This window comes from Schistocerca gregaria, chromosome 8 (genome assembly GCF_023897955.1).
Source record: "Schistocerca gregaria isolate iqSchGreg1 chromosome 8, iqSchGreg1.2, whole genome shotgun sequence".
NCBI lineage: Eukaryota > Metazoa > Arthropoda > Insecta > Orthoptera > Acrididae > Schistocerca > Schistocerca gregaria.
This window is the reverse complement of record NC_064927.1, coordinates 310,897,540-310,917,488: the sequence shown is the minus strand read 5'-3', so window position 1 is coordinate 310,917,488 and position 19,949 is coordinate 310,897,540. Positions and strand designations below refer to the sequence as shown.

Here is a 19,949-nt window from a genome sequence, read left to right as displayed (position 1 = left end):
TCTATCTTTCACGGCATAGAAATATTTTCTGTACGTCCTGAAAGCGATATGAAGATAGGACTGTATCAGTCAATCAACCGGTAGTTAGATTTGGTGTTAGGAGACGAGATATAATTTGGCCTCCATGCGCTATCGTTTCTCTTGTCAGTTGATTGACCTGTTCACGTGAAGAGAAGTGCTGCGAACTTAGGTTCAGAGACAAATTTGTATTCCTATTTATAAATCGATTTTGTGTCATTTACAATGAACAACAGTGTTGATATGCGCATCAGTCTCAATATCTCGTCGAAACTGGTTTTGCACATGACCTTCGTTATAACGCTGAATAACAATAACACGGCTATCATATCACTCTCCGCTGCAAGTGAAATCCCAATTAGTGCTATTTGGGCCGCTTACACGCCAATTACATGATCCCACTTCTCTCACGGAGCTAGTTAACGAAGAAACTGAAAACATCTCGAACGCAACGAGCCAAGAAGTAATTTACTTGCGAGAATTCTGAAGTCTTTCGAGCTGCATGCTACCGTTCATACGAGAAATAACATGAAATTTTGCAGACTATGTCCAACAACTTGTTCACCATTTGCACAAACAGGGGTGCCACCTTCATCATTGGTACTGAGCACTTTAAACCACTATCCATGGGTCCGTAACAGAATACAACAGAGAGTCTATATTGTTGCGGGAATGAAGCATTTGTTTAAGCCAAGACGAAGTGGCCTGGTCAGCGACTGTAAGAAATAATGCGCAAAATGATGACTGTCTGTCACCCAACAGTTAATTTTCTGCGGTCACAGCAAGAAAAGAAATGAAATTATCCCTGAGTATAGTAAACTAACACTTGTCTCACTGCACCTCCCAGACGTTTCAGTTAAAAAAAGAAAATTAGGTTTGTGGTAAGATCTTATGAAACCAAACTGCTTACGTCATCGGTCCCTAAGATTACAAACTGCTTAATTTATCTTGAACTGACTTAAGCTATGGAAAACACACACACCCATGCCCGAGGGAGGTCTCGAACCTCAGACGGCGGGAGCCGTGCGGACTGTGCAAGGGGCTCCAGACAGCGCGGCTACATCGCGCGGCTGACGTTTCAGTAAAACGCAGCGCAGACTCGTGCGAACTGTTGCTACAAGTTGGCAAGGGAAAGACACGATCTCGAAAAGTAATTTTAAGATCCATCTTCATGTTTAGTAGTGTTCTCTTTCCAACACAAGATATTTCCTGCGGTATTGTCCAAAGACCGCGTTGCAGTAACAAAGTCGGTACCTCGCTTCGATTCCACTGAGGTTAACGGTATCTCGCTGCATTCTGCACCGACATATGGGTGGCGCTGGCGAAGCCGAACGCTCTCTCTTCCAGCGCCTCAACACGGAGGCCGATATACAGCCTTGAGGGGGGGGGGGGGGGGAGGGAGGCCCAGTCCAGGTCGCGATCAACGATTAAGACGACAACATCGTCATAGTATACTGAGTCTTAGCCGGCCCGGTTAGCCTTGCGGTCTAACGCACGACTTTCCGGACTGGGAAGAAGCGCCTGGTCCCCGGAACGAATCCACCCAGTGGACTTGTGTCGAAGTCCGGTGAGCCGGCCAGTCTGTGGATGGTTTTTAGGCGGTTTTCCATCTGCCTCGGCGAATGCGGGATGGTTCCCCTTATTCTGCCTCAGCTACACTACGGCGATTGTTGCGCAAACCAGTTCTCCATGTACTCGTACACACCATTACTTTACTACGCAAACATAGGGGTTACACTCGTCTGATTTGAGACGATCTCTGTGGGTGGGGGTGGGTCAAAATGGACTGTGGTAGTCGTCGTGGGGTAGTGGACCACTTCGGCTGCGGCAGGACGGAGCCTCTCCGTCGTGTCTATGCCCCGGGTTAACATACAATACAATATTCCGAGACAGTTGTAAATACTGAGAACACTCATATGGAAATGGATTATACAAAGCTAAATAAATCTTCTTACATATCTTGTAATGAAGTAAATTAGTTTCCACTCGTTCTCCTTCCGAAGCAACTAAAGTTGTACTGGCGGCTGTATTTTCGTCAAGTAGAGTATTTCCAATGTAAGGAAATACCGAATTGTATAAGAAATAGGCGACGTAAAGAAATTCCAACCTTGGAAGCAAAATCATATACAAAGGACAAAACAAGGAGGCAATGAAATGCAGGTTAGCACAGGCGAAGGGGCCTTTGCTAATCAAAAGAAATCTACTACTATCAAACTTCGATAATAGTTTGAGGAATAAGTTTCTAAGAATGTACGTTTGGAGCACAGCAGTGAATGGAAGTCTATCGTGGGCTGTGGGAAAACAGGAGAAGAAAAGAATCGAAGCGTTTGAGATGTGACGCTGTAGAAGAATGGTGAGATGAGGTGGACGGATAAGATAAGAAATGAGGAGGTTCTCCCCAGAATCGAAGAGGAAAGGAACATATAGACAACAGGGACAAGAAGGAGGGAAGGGATGGCTCAAATGGCTCTGAGCACTATGGGACTTAACATCTGAGGTCATCAGTCCCCTAGAACTTAGAACTACTTAAACCTCACTAACCTAAGGACATCACACACAGTAATGCCCGAGGCAGGGTTCGAACTTGCGACCGTAGCGGTCGCGCGGTTCCAGACTGAAGCGCCTAGAACCGGTCGATCAGAACGAGGGAAGGGATGATAGAACTTATGTTAAAGCGTCTGGGAGTAATTTCCATGGCACCCAACAAATAATTGAGGACGTAGGGTGCAAAAAGTTTTACTCTGTGCTGGAGAGGTTGCCATAGGAGAGCAAGTCGTGGTGGACCGCGTCAAGCCTGTCAGAAGACTAATAAAACCCCCCTCCCACCGTGTACAAACTCTAGAGATTTATCGATAAGAGCAGAAGCAACAAAAACGGTCTAATGAAGATCCATCCAAAAATGCATGGGATCAATGCTAGAGTCCATTTATTCAATCACACTTTGTTATAGAGACTGCGGTCTAATATGGGCTGTATCATGCAGCCACAGTTACAGTGCCCATTGTTACCTTCTAGAGGGTGGTAGTGTTCCTCATACGTCACGCCCTAGCGCCCTCTCCTGCCATAGTAATTAGTCATATTGTGTCCGATTCACCTCCCTTGCTGGCTCAACTTTTAGTGGATGTGACACAGCGTTGTACATAATGGTTTCGTCTTCGAATCGAGAGCTTGGCAATACGGTATTTACGTTCGGATAATCAAATGGCAACGGGAGGCGGGGAGCAATGTTGTATCGGGAAACATAACCCCACCAACAACCACAGCATTCAGTGTTTGCAACAGTGTTTCGCCATTTGTCTGAGACAGGGTCGTTCCATGAAGGATGTAACCGAAATGTTCGGACACCAGACCTGGAGGAGAACACAGTGGAAGGCGACCGCCGTGTCAGGCAGTTGGCTCGCCAGTACAGGATAAGCCAGACGACCGTGTGCCACATTCTTCATGACCATTGTTACTACCCTCATAACATACAGCGTGTGCAGGGCTTACTAGTGACAGGCTTTCCATATCGGGAGCAGTTTTGTCACTGATTTCTCCACCAGGCAACCACGATTCCGCGATTTATGTCATCCATGTTCTTCGCAGATGAGGCCATCTTTACGCGGAGTGGTATCTTCAACTTCCATAGCAGTCATCTGTGGGATGGTACGCAGAACCCTCATGGTATGATGATAGTGAATCACCAGCATCGCTGAAGCCGGGATGTGTGAGCCGGGATAGTTAGCGACCATATTCTGGGACCAGTCTTCCTTCCACGTCGCCTAACAGGCCGGAACTTTTGGCGTTTCTTGAGGGTGACTTTGCCTCCCCTGCTGGAAGAAGTGCCATCGATGATTCGAAGTGTTATGTGGCTGCTACATGATGGTACTCCAGCCCATTTCGCCGTTAACATTCGGAAGCATGTCAATCGTGTCTTCCCTAGTCTTTGAATAGGACGAGGAGGTCCAGTTGCATGGCCTGCTCGTTCACCGGACCTCAACCCGTGCGATTTCTGGTTCTGGGGGCATCTCAAAAGTATCGTATACGCAGAGCTCGTTCCAGATGTGAGACCATGGCGCAGCGTACTCATGCTGTCTTTGACACTGTTCGGATGCAGCCCGGCCGTGGTGAGAGTGTGAAATAGAATTTGCTACGGAGCGTACATGCATGCATTGAGGCACATGGGAACTATTTTCGACACTTACTGTAACTGTGGCTGCATGGTTCAGCGCGTTTTAGACCGCAGTCTCTGTAACAATGTATGACTGAATAAATGGTCTCCAGTATGAAAACCATGAATTTCGGGACATAAGTTCAGAAGACCAATTTTTTTCCGTATCCTCTCGTAGATCAATCCCTAGAGTTTGTACACTGTGGAAATATATATATTTTCACGTGCATCTAATTTTTTTTAAAAAACTGTGGAAGAAATAGTGCGTGGTGCAGAGATCAGTATCGGAGTGTTGGATTCCTGGGCGGCTACATTCCAACTTACAATGCCTGATGAGTCCAATACACACTGACATTTTTAATTGAGTACAAGTTATCTGAAGTCGTTTTAAGACACTGAAACGTCCCCTTGGAAAAATTATACAAGACTGTGCTTAAACTGACACACAATATTTTTAGCGCAACGCAATCTGACTTTCAATAATCCCTACAAAAGGATGGTCCTGATTGACATTAACCTATACGTTTCACAAATCACTTACCTCACAAAAATCTTCGTTACTCGAACTACTGCAATACAGCGAGCGCCACTACTGCCAGCTAACTACAAGATTCAAACTACGGAAGGCAGTAAGTACTGATAGGGATAGTTAGCAAATGAAAGATTTTGATAGAGAACAAACAATGTATTTACCTCAATAGTGTTCAAAAGTCATAATGTATATAGCAGTTCATGACATCCAGTCTTACAAATTTCAAAACTCCGCCATCTCTCTCCTCACATCCACCACTGCTGGCGGCTCAACTCCAACTGCGCAACGCTACGCGCTGTTAACGTCCAGCTGCCCAACGCTACAATGGCGCGTATTACAACAATGCCAACCAGCCACAGACTGCACACAGCACAGCCAGTGATCTTCATACAGAGTGCTACGTGGCGTTACCAATAAAAAAACCTAAACAGCCTACTTACAACACTACCTTGTCTACCAATCTTAAATATGTTTTTCGTCGGTCAGTTCTTTACTTGCTGATTACATGGACCTAAAAATTGGAAAAAATAACTTTACGTGTGCATTTATATTCCTAAATTCGGTATCTGTGAGTGGTTCTTGTGATTCTTGTGTCTGCAGTAATATACCGAGCACAAGGCAGGAACGATTTTGAAAACAAGTTATAAAGTTCCCAGTAATATCGTTCGTCACAAACAAAACCGCGATTTCTCTCGCTTTCGGAGCAGCTACAGGATGACTGAATTAAAACCTCCAGTGAAATGCAATTCATGGTAGTCTAGCGGCTAATGTGTAGTGAATTTATTGCCTCTAGGAACGAACAATGCTACATGTCGTTAACATAGCTGCATAAGTAGTGCTGTGTTCATTAGGTGCATACTTAGTGAGGCACACTGATACTATTTTCTCCTTCCTCTCTTTACCTCCCTTTCTCTTGCATTGTTTCCCATCCTTTGTAGTCTGGATGTCATGAGAAAGTCATATCCCAGATTTAGAATACTGTTATATTTCTAAAGTCTGATGCGGTTCCTGAAGCCGCATTACGGCTCTTGCTTTACTTTCGATGCGGAGAAAAGACATAACGTCAGGTTCAAATCAATTAAAGTTTATTCGATGTAGTTTCGTGTTCAGTTTGAGTTTTACGTTTCCGAGAGTGAGAAACGGAAACAACTCGACATTTATCATGATGAGCGAAAAAAAAACCTGGATAAGTGCCACTCACGCTTTGATAGAAGTACCAAACAAAGAGTTGGTAATATCTCGCACGGATTTGATCCGATTCTGTTTACCTTCCACTGTCTCCAGAGCTCGAGTTCTACCTGTTACACGGTACATGCACATCTCGCCTCCACGAGCCATTGTACAGTGTTGGTCGAGCGATACGCAGGGTACGAGAACCATTCACCACGTTGTTTCTGTCGCATACGGTGAGCATGACTGCAATTGTCGGTAGGTCTTCGTGTAAGTCCGAATGTCTACTTTTACAGTCTTATGCGAAATTTATCTGGAGCGGAGTGTTCACTCTCATTGGCGCGTACACCCTCAGAATTTTACCTTTAAACCTGTACGTGATCCACAGCTTCTTTCCTCCGACTTTTCCATCCGGTCTAAGTTGAGCACTACACAAACCTGTGACGAATCGCATGTTTCTTCCTTGTGCTTTCTGTGCCTTTTCTTTTAATCCAACCCGATAGGGCCCCCAGCTCGACGAAAAGCACTCAGTACGCTATCAGACACATAATCTGCAGCCAACCGCGTTCGTTTATTACTCTAGAATAACTTGTCAGTCCAGCACTTACCTTACCCGCAAAACCATTTATGTAGTCGTGCGTTCTTAAATCGTTCCAGATGAGTCAGTGTTATATAAACGAGTATTTCACGGTTGTATCTGATTTCAGCGATTGCTTTAATGTGGAATATGGAAATCTTATCAGCCCTTTACGTCTCTCTATGTACGTTAAATAACGCATGTTCACATTGAGGATAAACTTGCTTACAAAATGTGCAAATTTCCTTGTATTTTTGCTTCAGATTTATTACTCTGAGAAATCCTTGCACAACACAACACATCGGTGGGTTGCCAACTCGTCTGTCACCCACCATACAGCCCGACATCAGGAGTGATGATAAGGGGTGCCGTTTCTTTTCATAGCAGGACTTCTTTGGTTGTCATCTGCGGAACCCTTACAGCACAGCGGCATCTCGACGATATTCCACTCCCCATTTTGTTGCCTTACATGGGAAGCCATCCTGGACCTACATTATAGCGAAATACTGTCCGTCCGCACACGGCGAGAATTTCCACTGCTTTCCTCCGTGCTTGGCAAATTCTACCTTGGCCAGGAAGGGCGCCGGATATCTACCGAATTGCGAACGTTTGGAGCGTCATGGGCACGGCCTTCTAATCACTCGGAATTTTGACGATCTAATGCACCAATCGGACAGAATTTGGCATGATATTCGTCGGAGGACCTCCAGAGATTCTGAAAATCAATGGCAAGCCAAAGAATTGCTTGCATAAGGACCAGATGTGGACCCACGCGGTACTGACTTGCTCAGTTTGGGAAGCTCTTTTTCTTGAATAAATCATCCAATTTGCCTGAAATCGTAATCACTTGTTTGACTGCAAATGTACATCACATCTACCGATTTCCGTCCCGTTCCGATAATCCCTTCGTGGTGAATCGTTTAGTTTTGTTTATTTATTCGTTCGTCTTGGATGGTATTTAGCCGAGTTCTGTGAGAAAAATTTCAAAGAGATCCTAACGTTGTCAAACAATTCATTAAATGTGTATTCTACGAACCAATGTGAATGGTATTGCAGACGGTAGTTCCCACTGCACCTGTTGTTGGTGATTCTTCCCGTTCCACTGGTACAAGGAGAGCAAGGAGAATAAGTGCTTAACAGCTTATCAGCGCACTATAATTAGTCTAATATTGCCTTCGTGATCCCTACTGAAGCGATAAGCAGAAGGCTCTAGTGTATTCCTTGATACTTCACTTAATCCTTGTTCCTGAAACTCTGTAAGAACGTTTTCGTCGGATAGCTGGTGACTATTTTCAAGCGTCTACCACGTCAGGCTTTTCTGCATCTCCGTCGCACTATCTCAAGGATTTTTTTTTTTTAAAAAGATCATTTGCACTGACATTATAGTTCAGTGTTCGATGTTAGATGTTAGTTCTGTTTGGTATGGATCGCACTGACTTGAGTAATATTTTAGGATAGATCACACGAATGTTTTTTAAGCAGTCCGCTTTGTAGAGTGACTATGTTTCCCCAGTATCCTTCCAACAAACCGAAATCAGCCACCTGCATTACCCACTCATGACTATGTGTGATCATCCCATTTCATGTCGTCCCACTCGCCCCCAAATTGTCACACCTAAGTATTGGTATGCTTGAGTTGATTCCAACCGCATTTCGTCAAGTACAGAATTATTATTATTATTCACGCTCGGGCCTTACTGGGCCGCGCGATGTACAACAAGGGTCTTTATCAAAGTTTTTTTGTAGCTTTACTTTGTGCCCATATTACTTTCATTCTGTCAGAATGAGCTATTTTTCGCTCATAATGCCAAGTCCTTTTGGTCTTCTTGGATTTTTCTGCCAAGCCGACTGTGCCTAAAAGTGTTTCTGCTTTCTTCACGTCTTCTGTTACTGCACCGATCCACTTTGTTGTTTAATTGCACCTTAGTCACAACTTCTTAGAATTCCAGCACCCCTCTAGCTAATCTGCTCGGTTCCGTTCTTTCAATATGCCCAAAGAATTTCAGCCTTTGCTTCTTCGTATCCGAGTAAATGTTGGTATACTTTTCAATCTGTTTATTTGCTCTCGGTACATATTTATGTTCATATTTCAGTACAATTTAGACCTACAATTTTCTTGGTTAATGATGATTCTCTCTGTTGTATTTCTTGCGTATGTCCCTTTCTGTTTAAAATGAGTGTGTCAGCTCCATAAAGACACTCTTATTTGATGATTGTGTTGTAGAGTCTCAATTGAGTGTGTTTTGTGTTCGCCTGATTCCGGCGATGAATCCTGTCAGGGTCTCCTTGCTAGGGTGACAGCGAAGACCTCAACGGTAGTGAACGCGGAGAGAATGCATCTTGCAGAAGAGGCGTTTCATTTAACGAACCCTACTTCGCGTCCGGCTAGAATGAAGCGGTAATGCGGTCGGTGTCTGTTCACCATGGCTGCGTTGGAACTTAAAATTTTGAATACAGTCGCCCCAGTCTGAACCAATGAGTTTTTTGTTAACAAATTCAACCCTGAAATTCCCAGGACAAGTATACAATTTTATGTTTGTGAACATTTGAAATTAAGCTGCACCCCTTTTAAATATCTTCGAGATGTGCTGAATGTTTGTGTAGATTTTTTCATACAATATTTTATTATTGTGAATAGTAGCTATAGTACCATATTTCCTTGCGTTATTCTCAACTGCTCTATAGTTTCTTATTATATTTTCGCATTGGGAATTACCTACAGAGTTTAATTTCGTAACAAATATTTAGTATAATCACTTACTTAATGCACTATTCCGTAATAAGCTTGTTATTTCTTGGTATGCAGAGGTACACACTTTCACTCCATTGTGGAGAAGACATATTTTGGGAGACGGCTGGAGTTGGTAAACTGCAGCGGCGGCAGCGGTTTACAAGGTGTTACGGAGATTCATATGAATATAGATGGCAGCAGGTAGGTGCCGCCCTGCACGTAATGGAAGTGTGAAAGCGATCGCGGCCGGGACGGCGAGTCACGACGTTGTCTGCCAGCACTCAGCGCAGTGGCTGGGCGGGGATCCCGGCGAAATACTACCATAAGGAAGCAATGAGAGCTGGCTGGCGGCTTTGTATACTGCACATCCTGAGCTGCCGCTGCTCGTGACAAAAGCATAAATCCACAGCCTTGACAGTTCTAGTATCAGACACAGATCCAGGCTCCTTTTATTGGGTCGGGATCACCTTGCTCCCCGCTCTCCCACGCAAATATAACTTGCCATCACATTCACTTTCAACATACCAAAATCTTTACGATTTTTTAATAATATCAGTTAAATATACATAGTTCTTCATTAAAATAATAATATCAGTGTTTACGTAAAGGGTATCCCTTGAGGCGTCGTCAGTGTTCAGGCTATATTAGGAACGTCCATTTAAAACTAAGAGCTTCATGTAGACGTATCCCCGACTCCGGATGCTTTACGATATAGAACACATTTAATGTACATTTGTTTTTGGCGCAGTGGCACGCACATTGAAACGTCCCCTTAGAAAAATTATACAAGACTGTGCTTAAACTGACACACAATATCTTTAGCGCAACGCAATCTGACTTCCAAAAATCCCTACGAAAAAATGGCCCTGACTAGCATTAACCTACACGTTTCACAAATCACTTACCTCACAAAAATCTTCGTTACTCAAGCTACTGCAATACAGCGAGCGCCACTACTGCCAGCTAAATAAAAGATTCAAACTACTGAAGGCACTAACTACTGATAGGCATAGTTAGCAAATGAAAGATTTTAATAGAGAACAAACAATGTATTTACCTCACTAGTCATAATATATATAGCAGTTCATGACACCAATTCTTACAAATTTCAAAACTCCGCCATCTCTCTCCCTACGTCCACCACTGCTGGCGGCTCACCTCCAACTGTGCAACGCTACGCGCTGTTAGCATCCAGCTGCCGCTGCCCGACACTACAATGGCAGACAACAATGCAAACTATCCACAGACTGCACACGGCACAACCAGTGATTTTTATACAGAGCGCTACGTGGCGGCAGCGTTACCAATAAAAAAACCCAAACAGCCTACTTACAACATGTCTTACCTGCCCGGTGCCCCCAAACTCTTTGACGTTTCATTCTAGCCCAACCTACCTCGTCGCTTTCAGCCTCTTTGCTCGTGGTGTCTTTCTGCCATTAAACTAGCCTGTGGAATCGAAAAGTGAATACGAGAGATGAGATGCTTTGTAGTGAAACGTGCGCATGCAATCATACAAGCAAAACAACATATTCTCCCAAGAGTGCAATGAAGTTGACATTGGAACATTCAGACATTTATTGTTAACTGTACAATAGCTGTAATGTTACAACACGATAATGCTTAGAGGTAAATGAAAAATAAGTATTTTTCTATTGATACCTTGTAAACTGCTTGCTGTGATATTTACTGGCTATTATACATTATCTTGTTGTAAAATGCCACTGCTTTGGGAAACACGATCGCCATGAAGAGGTGTATGTGGTTTGCAGCCAGTGTACGATACTTCTTGGCCATCATGGTGGCTTGCACGAGCTCTGCGGAACCCATGGATACCCACGTGAATTAATAGAGATGTGGCCCCTCCACGCCCGCACCAACGTGCTGACCAAACCAAAAGTTCCTCTGTCACCTCCGTCAACATGTTAGTTATCTAGTAAGTGGATCACAGGATGCTGGGCTGTGATGTTATCCGTGCGTCTGGGTAAGACTACGCATTAACACGGTCCATCAGGTGATAGAGTGTGGAAGAAACGCGAGTGAGGGTAGCGATTTGAAGAGCTGAGGGGAAAAAGTGCCATGGCTCGTGCCGTGGGAAAAAACCTCTGCGACAGTGGGATGGGTAGTAAGAGTAGTAGTGGCTTACTAGCTGTGATAGTTAATGCAAGGTTGGATTTGTTAATATGGGTATCACGCATCATTACCGTGGCAAGCGATGGCGATGTATCCCAGTTGCTGCAGCCGCTACATTCCTGGAACAATTAAGATCGTTATATAGTAGTGGGAGATCGGCCATAGATCATCTCACTGTGTGGGGGATGTGTAGAGCTTGTCTACATGAAGTGTATGGTACGGCTTCTCTGCGTGGAGTCAGTTATTTGGTAGTGTATTCCAGCTGGATATCCAGTAATGGCGCCTGATTAACAGGGGCTCACCTTTACCGTTGTGTTTGCGTGTGTTTGGCCATAGGTGTTAGGTCCTTACAAGCATGTCTTTTGGTCCTTTATTTTTCCATGTAATGTTTACCATAGCATAAACGAGCGTCCGCCAACCAGTACAGTGTCAAGGAGTTGTTCTCCTGGAAGATTATGGATTCGTGTGCTCCCATCGGCATGGTGAAGGGGGTATCGGGATTCAAAAGACCATGTAACACCCTGCCACTGCGCCAACGTCCAGTGCTGATGGTCACATGCACATTTCAGTCGTAGATGCCGATATCGTGGTGTTAACATCAACACGTGCATGGGTCGTCGGCTGCGGAGGCTAGGAGTGTTCATTGCGCTGTGAGCTCAGACACCCTTGTAGTATTCCCAGCATTACAATCTTATGATAGTTCTGCCACAGTTCGCCGCCTGTCCTCTTTCGTCAGTCTGCCCAGCCTACGACGTACGATGTCTGTAATGAGGGGTGGCCGCCCAAACCCAAAACGTCTGGACGTGGTTTCATCCTGGTTTCGTTTCGCTACGTGTTGAAGACACCCACCACAGCACTCCTCGAACATCCGACGAGCCGTGCAGTTTGCGAAATGCTCATGCCGAGCCTCCTGGCCATCACAACCTGCCGTGGATCAAACTCAGATAGTTTGCAAGGCTTCCAGACACATGGACAGCACGCCCACTGTTAATACAGGCATCATCCGTGTTTCTGACTAGCAGTCATTCCTCGCCAGGTGAGAGGTTTACATAGATAGTGGGTCGGGGGTAATAATTTTCTGTCTGATCAGTGGAAGAGTGTAGTACATTGCTGCCATAAAATTGCAGTTCACAGAAATATACCGGTATGATTTGAATAGCCTTCACTCGAAAAACTGAAATATACGTGGATCACGAAATTGATTCAAATGGCTCTAAGTACTATGGGACTTAACATCTGAGATTACCAGGCCCCTAGACCTAGAACTACTTAAACCTAACTAACCTAAGGACATCACACACATCCATGCCCGAGGCAGGATTCGAACCTGCGAACGTAGCAGCAGCGCGGTTCCGGACTGAAGGGCCTAGAACCGCTCGGTCACAGCGGCCGGCCACGAAATTGCCTTAAGGTATATATTCTCCTTCTGCTTAGATCATCAGCAATCAGGTCGGTTTGGCAGCAGCTCGCCATTCATTTCCATCTTCAGCTTTCCTCTTGAGAGCGATGTAGGTGGTCCAGCAGGTGTCCTCCGCGATCTGATGCCGCATAAACCTCTCACAGAAATGAAAACAACAAATAAACGGATGTGAACTATGTTACAACGACAGCACTCAAGAGTAAAAGCTTCCAAAACAGAACACAAGAGGCACAGCATGTGGTACCGATGTGGAACAAACAGGAGTACGTACGGCTGAAGGTCCCTTCGTTACACGTCGCTGTTGCATACTGACATTACATACACAAATCTGAATACAGCGAACTGACACGTCAATGACCGGACAGAAAGTTCGTAATTTTGTGAAGAAAAGTAAACTGGGCCGCTTGAGATTTGAACCAGGATCTTCTGCGTCGCATTTCAACACCGTGACCACAGAACCACGACGCAACGGCTAGGTGGGGTTTCCTTCGTGGGGTTTCCTACAAGGGTGCAGCAGGTAGCGAAGCTGTCCCGACCAACCGGTTCCCTAACGAGGTGTTTGCGAACTGAGTCTCCCCCACCGCTTGTCTACCCCAGTCGCTCACCCTCAGTGCAGGTGTTGTCACCGTCTCTCAGACAGTGTCGTCGTCGATAGCTTTCATTCCGTACGTTTTCCTATACTACTTCTGTTCTATGCAGTGTACATGATGGAAGTAATAACAACAACGAAGGGGAGGCCGTGTCTTATCAAGGATGGTCATCGCTACTGTATTTATAGGAAAAATAAAGAATATGCGAACTGGATGTGCGTCAATTATGAACGGATTAGGTGCAAAGGCTGTTTAAAAACTGCAAATGGTGAAATCGTTGCTCAACAGCAACATTCTTGTCCACGTGACAAAACAGGAGTTCGAGAAAAAAGACAGTGCCTGTAGCCCACATTTTTAAGCAGCAATTTAGAGATTTGGAAGATAAAGGATTAGAATTAGTGGCATATATTCCGAATTAAATGAAGATGATAAACAATGTGTTTGCGTTTGAAACTCTCTGAGAACTCTTGTGAGGTGAGGAGGGTGGGAGGGGGCAGCAAGGGGAGCCTCAATTTGTTTTGCCGGCCCGGGCCTCTGACAGGTTTACCTGCTCGTAGGAAACCCCACGACACCGACGTATTACTCGATATTGCATATATTAACTATGGACCGTACTGTTCCTATTTTTCTTCTTTCTTCCACAGTTCAGTAGACCTTTTGCCTGTTTTCATGCCTGATCTGTGTTCAGTTTTCGATGGACTGTCCAATGGGCCAACTTACCACGACATCTGAGGGGGGTGCGATGCGAAGTTTCCCTTGTTAGTGGAGGCCTCTCCTTTTCTGTTTTCCCTTACTCAATTGGTTTGCTTGCTCTGCCTGTGTACTCAAGCACAGTGTCGGGTTTTCTGGTATGATCAGTTTGAGGATGTAAATCTGTACCTGAATAGAATGTTACTGATCAAGTCGTGAGACTATTTGTATGAACACGTCCTCACACGAGTAATGGAAAAGTACCCAGTGTTACATGTACCTTGCAATTTATAGAATCCCTAGTCAATTTAGAGCCCCTCGTGGTACTGTATTCTTCGAAAATCAACTGTGATATATATATATATATATATATATATATATATATATATATATATATATATATATATATGTGTGTGTGTGTGTGTGTGTGTGTGTGTGTGTGTTGTTGTGGTCTTCAGTCCTGAGACTGGTTTGATGCAGCTGTCCATGCTACTCTATCCTGTGCAAGCTTCTTCATCTCGCAGTACCTAGTGCAACCTACATCCTTCTGAATCTGCTTAGTGTATTCATCTCTTGGTCTCCCTCTACGAATTTTACCCTCCACACTGCCCTCCAATACGAAATTGGTGATCCCTTGATGCCTCAGAACATGTCCTACCAACCGATCCCTTCTTCTGGTCAAGTTGTGCCACAAACTTCTCTTCTCCCCCATCTATTCAATACTTCCTCATTAGTTATGTGATCTACCCATCTAATCTTCAGCATTCTTCTGTAGCACCAAATTTCGAAAGCTTCTATTCTCTTCTTGTCCAAACTATTTATCGTCCATGTATCACTTCCATACATGGCTACACTCCATACAAATACTTTCAGAAATGACTTCCTGACACTTAAATCTATGCTCGATGTTAACAAATTTCTCTTCTTCAGAAACTCTTTCCTTGCCATTGCCAGTCTACATTTTATATCCTCTCTACTTCGACCATCATCAGTTATTTTGCTCCCCAAATAGCAAAACTCCTTCACTACTTTAAGTGTCTCATTTCCTAATCTAATTCCCTCAGCAGCACCCGACTTAATTCGACTACATTCCATTATCCTCGTTTTGCTTTTGTTGATGTTCATCTTATATCCTCCTTTCAAGACACTATCCATTCCATTCCTCTACCAAGTCCTTTTCTGTCTCTGACAGGATTACGATGTCGTCGGCGAACCTCAAAGTTTTTATTTCTTCTCCATGGATTTTAATGCCTATCCCGAATTTTTCTTTTGTTTCCTTTACTGCTTGCTCTATATAGAGATTGAATAACATCGGGGAGAGGCTACAACCCTGTCTTACTCCCTTCCCAACAACTGCTTCCCTTTCATGTCCCTCAACTCTTATAACTGCCATCTGGTTTCTGTACAAATTGTAAATAGCCTTTTGCTCCCTGTATTTTACCCCAGCCACCTTTAGAATTTGGAAGAGAGTATATATATATATATATATATATATATATATATATATATATATATATATATATATATATATATTGTGGGGGGGTCTTGGTCCCCACGATTCCGTCATTCCCTCTGGATCATCGCCTGTGCGGGCGCAGCCGCCTGCGACACTGCAGATCGGCGGTGTCAGGTCCGGCAGCGACAGGTGAGCTGGTGGTGGTGGCCAGGCAAGGCAAGGCGACGCGAGGCGCAGGTGGACGTCCGCAGAACGGGCCCCACCGCAGCCACAGCCAGAGCCAGGGGCAGGGCTGCCGCGGCGTTGCCACGTGGGTCGATGGCCGCCCATACACGGACGGTAGGCATCTGCCGGCTGTGGCTCTGGTTTAGAAGGTACTTCCACCCTGTCACCCGGAGGAGCAGGCGTGGTCCGACAGCGGCTACACGTCGATCAACATCAGAGTGCAGCTCAACTAGAAATGGTACGTGGGGAAGCCAAGACACGCAAAAATGGTAAGAGGACAGTGACACTTCCCAACACAGGAATGTGAGTGTGTTAAGAGAAAGAAACGTGCTACGTGCAGAAATTTAGCATATACACGTGGAAGACGAAGATGAAAACATTAAACAACAAAAAACTGACCACTGAATATACTTTAAAATAAAGCGAAACATGTCTGGTCTAAGTAAGACATTTTTAGTTGCAATTAATATATACTGCCAGGATGATTCTACTATGTCATTAATTTATTTTTAATTGGTTTGGCTTATCGAGGACCACATAAGCAAGTTACTGTATGTTTTCTTTCTTTTCTCCTTTATTTTTTTCTATATGTTTTCATTCTTTCCCTATGTTCTTTCTTCCGTCCCTATAGTGCCTTCCTTTTTCCTTATTTTCTCTTCGAAGTTCTTGAAACTCTTTACTTTTACTCTCAACTTTCTCTTTTTCCTATTTGTCCACCCCAAATCCTGTATAGTATCACTGACACTCTCTCCCCTGTTTCGTGATAATATACAACTTGCTGCTCTTCTTTGAACTTTCTCGATGTACTCCGTTAATCCTGTCTGGTAAGTGGTAAGGGTCCCAGACTGCGCAGCTGCGCTCCAAAAGAGGACGGACAAGCGTAGCGTAGACAATCTCTTTAGTAGATCTGTCACATCTTCTAAGTGTTCTGCCAATGAAACGCAGTCTTTGGTTTTCCTTCCCCACGACATAGTCAATGTACACATAGCAAACGAAGTTGTTCGTAACTCGAATTCCTAGGTTTTAGTTGAATTTATGGCCTTTAGCATTGACCGATTTATCGTGCAACCGGAGCTTAATGGATTCCATTTAGCACTCATGCGGATGTCCACTTTTCATTATATATATAGGTTCAACTGCTAATTTTCGCACCATTCAGATATCTTTTCTAAATCTTCTTGGAATTTGTTTTGATCTTCTGATGACTTTACTAGTCGATAAACGTCAGCACCGTCAACAAACAACCTAAGACGACTGCTCAGACTCTTCTAAATCCTTTAAATAGATAAGTAACAGCAGGGGGCCTATAACACTACCTCGGGGAAAGCCAGGAATCACTTCTCTTTTACTCGATGACTTTCCGTCAGTTACTACGAACTATAACCTCTCTGATAGGAAATCACCACGGAACTGAGACAATGTTCCATAAACACGCAATTTCACTACAAGCCACTTGTGTGCTACAGTGTCAAAAGCCTTCTGGAGATCTATAAGTGCGGAATCAATATGAAATCCCTTGTAAATAGCACTCAACACTTCGTGTGAGTAAAGAGCCAGTTGCGTTAAACAAGAACGACGTTTTCCAAATCCGTGTTGACTCTGTGTCAATATACCATTCTCTTCGAGGTAATTCATAATGATCGAACAGAATATATCTTCCAAAATCGTGCTGCATATGGACGTTAATGATATACTGGATATTTCTCAGGCTGAATCATATAGCGCTACTACATCACGAAACCATATTGATGCAGAGACAGTATCCTAGCTTTATCAATTTCTAAAATCGTTTATATATGTACCACAATGAATAAGCTACCTTGCTAGGCGGCATTACTACAAATAATCTTTTCATAGTGGGATTTTAAAGTCACTCAAGCACTTTCACCATCTTCTCTTATTGTAAAGAGTACCTTCTCAGTAGGAGAAATAGCAAGCCGAAACTTTGTGTCCATTGTTAGAGTAACTGATAATAGTTATTTTAAAATGTGGAAATTATCTGGTCGAATGTAGTCGAACAACACTAAAGAGCCAAAGAAACTGGAACATCTACCTAATGTCGTACAGAGCCTCCGCGATCACGCAGGAGTGCCTCAACATGACGTGGCATGGCCTTCAATAATGTCCGAAGTAGTGCTGGAGGGAAATGACACCATGAATGCTGCGGGGCTGTCCACAGATCCTTAAAAGTAAGAGGGGGTGGGGATCTCTTATGAACAACACGTTGCAAGGCACCTCAGAAATGCTCAATAACGTTCATGTCTGAGGAGTTTTTAAATTCAAAAGAGTGTACCTGGAGCCACTCCGTAACAATTCTGAACGCGTGGCGTGTCGCATTGTCCTATTGTAACTGCCCAAGTCCGTCGGAATGCACAATGGACACGAATAAATTCAGGTGACGAGTCGTACGTGTCAACTGTCAGAGTCGTATCTAGACGTACGAGGGGTCCCATATCACTCCAGCTGCACACGACTCACACCATTACAGAGGCTCCATCAGCTTGAACAGTCCCCTGCTGACATGCAGGGTCCATGGATTCGTGAGGTTGTCTCCATACCCGTACACGTCCATCCGCTCGATACAATTTGAAACTATACTCGTCCGACCAGGCAACATGTTTCCAGTCATCGACAGTCCAACGTCGTTGTTGACAGGGCCAGGCGAGGTGTAAAGCATTGTGTCGTGCAGCCATCAAGGATACACGAGTGGGCCTTCGGCTCCGAAAGTCCATATCGATAATGTTTCGTTGAATGGTTCCCACGCTGACAGTTGTTGATGGCTCAGCATTGAAATCTGCAGGAATATGTAGAATAGTTGCACTTGTGTAACGTTGAAGGACTCTCTTCGTTGCCGCGTACTTGCTGGGTCTTTCTCCGGTTGCAGCGATGTCAGAGCTTTGATGCTTTGTCGGATTCCTGATATTCACGGTACCCAGGTGAAAGGTCATATGGGAAATTCCTCACTTTATCGCTACCTCGGAGATGGTGTGTCCCACAGCTCGTGCGCCGACTATAACACCACGTTCAAACCCGCTTAAATATTGATAACCTGCCACTGTAGCAGCAGTAACCCATCTAACAACCGCGCCAGGCACTTGTTGTCTTATGTAGACATTGCCGACCGCAGCCCCGTATTCTGGCTGTTTAGATATGCCTGTATTTTAATACGCATGCCTATGCCAGTTTCTTTGGCGCTTCAGTGTATCTTTGATGTTTATAGCATTGTACGTGAGCATCCAGTACTTCATTAACTATTTGAGTTTTCTGAGCTTTAACTTTAGATAAGCCAGAATAAATTCCTGTTCAAAAAACATATCATGACTGAAAATGGTTCAAATGGCTCTGAGCACTATGGGACTTAACTTCTGAGGTCATCAGACCCCTAGAACTTACAGCTACTTAAACCTAATTATCCTAAGGACACCACACACAACCATGCCCGAGGCAGGATTCGAACGTGCGACAGAAGCGGTCGCGCGGATTCAGACCGTAGCGCCTAGAACCGCTCGGCCACTCCGGCTGGCCTCATGATTGAAATTGAGGTGCCGGCCGCTGTGGCCGAGCGGTTCTAGGTGGTTCAGTCTGGGACCACGCAGCTGCTAAGGTCGCAGGTTCGAATTCTGCTTCGGGCATGGATGTGTGTGATGTCCTTAGGTTAGTTAGGTTTAAATAGTTCTAAGTTGTAGGGGACTGATGACCTCAGATGTTCAGTCCCATAGGGCTCAGAGCCATTTGAACCATTTGAAACTGAGCCACAAACGTGATTCGTGCTTTGTTGCTTCAGTGGGAACACAGTTATCCTACTGATAAGCGGCGGGTCGCGAGACGTCTGTTGCAATATGTCGTGTGGTTGGCAACGGCCTTGCCGCAGTGGATACACCGGTTCCCGTCAGATCACCGAAGTTAAGCACTGTCGTTCGTGGCCGGCACTTGGATGGGTATCCATCCGAGCCGCCATGCGCTGTTGCCATTTTTCAAGGGTGCACTCAGCCTCGTGGTGCCAATTGACGAGCTACTCAACCGAATACTAGCGGCTCCGGTCAAAGAAAACCATCATAACGGCCGGGAGAGCGGTGTGCTGACCAAAAGCCCTTCTATCCGCATCCATCTGAGGATGACACGGTACTCGGATGGTCCCGATGGGTCACATGTGGCCTGGAGAGGGATTGCATTTCGTATGGTACATCGGACTGTCTTCGTGTGAGCTGCGCGTGCTGTGAAGGCTGAAACGGTGCCGCCGACGGGCAAAGAGCGCATTTC

The 19,949-nt window shown here is 44.7% G+C and overlaps 1 protein-coding gene and 1 pseudogene across 1 annotated transcript in view; both read left to right on the top strand.

The window, feature by feature from the left end:
• The window catches only part of LOC126284230 (trithorax group protein osa), a 447,090-nt gene that overhangs the window by 156,674 nt on the left and 270,467 nt on the right, over positions 1 to 19,949 (top strand). The gene's annotated exons all lie outside the window — the stretch shown is intronic.
• Positions 19,542 to 19,659, top strand: LOC126285615 (5S ribosomal RNA; annotated as a pseudogene).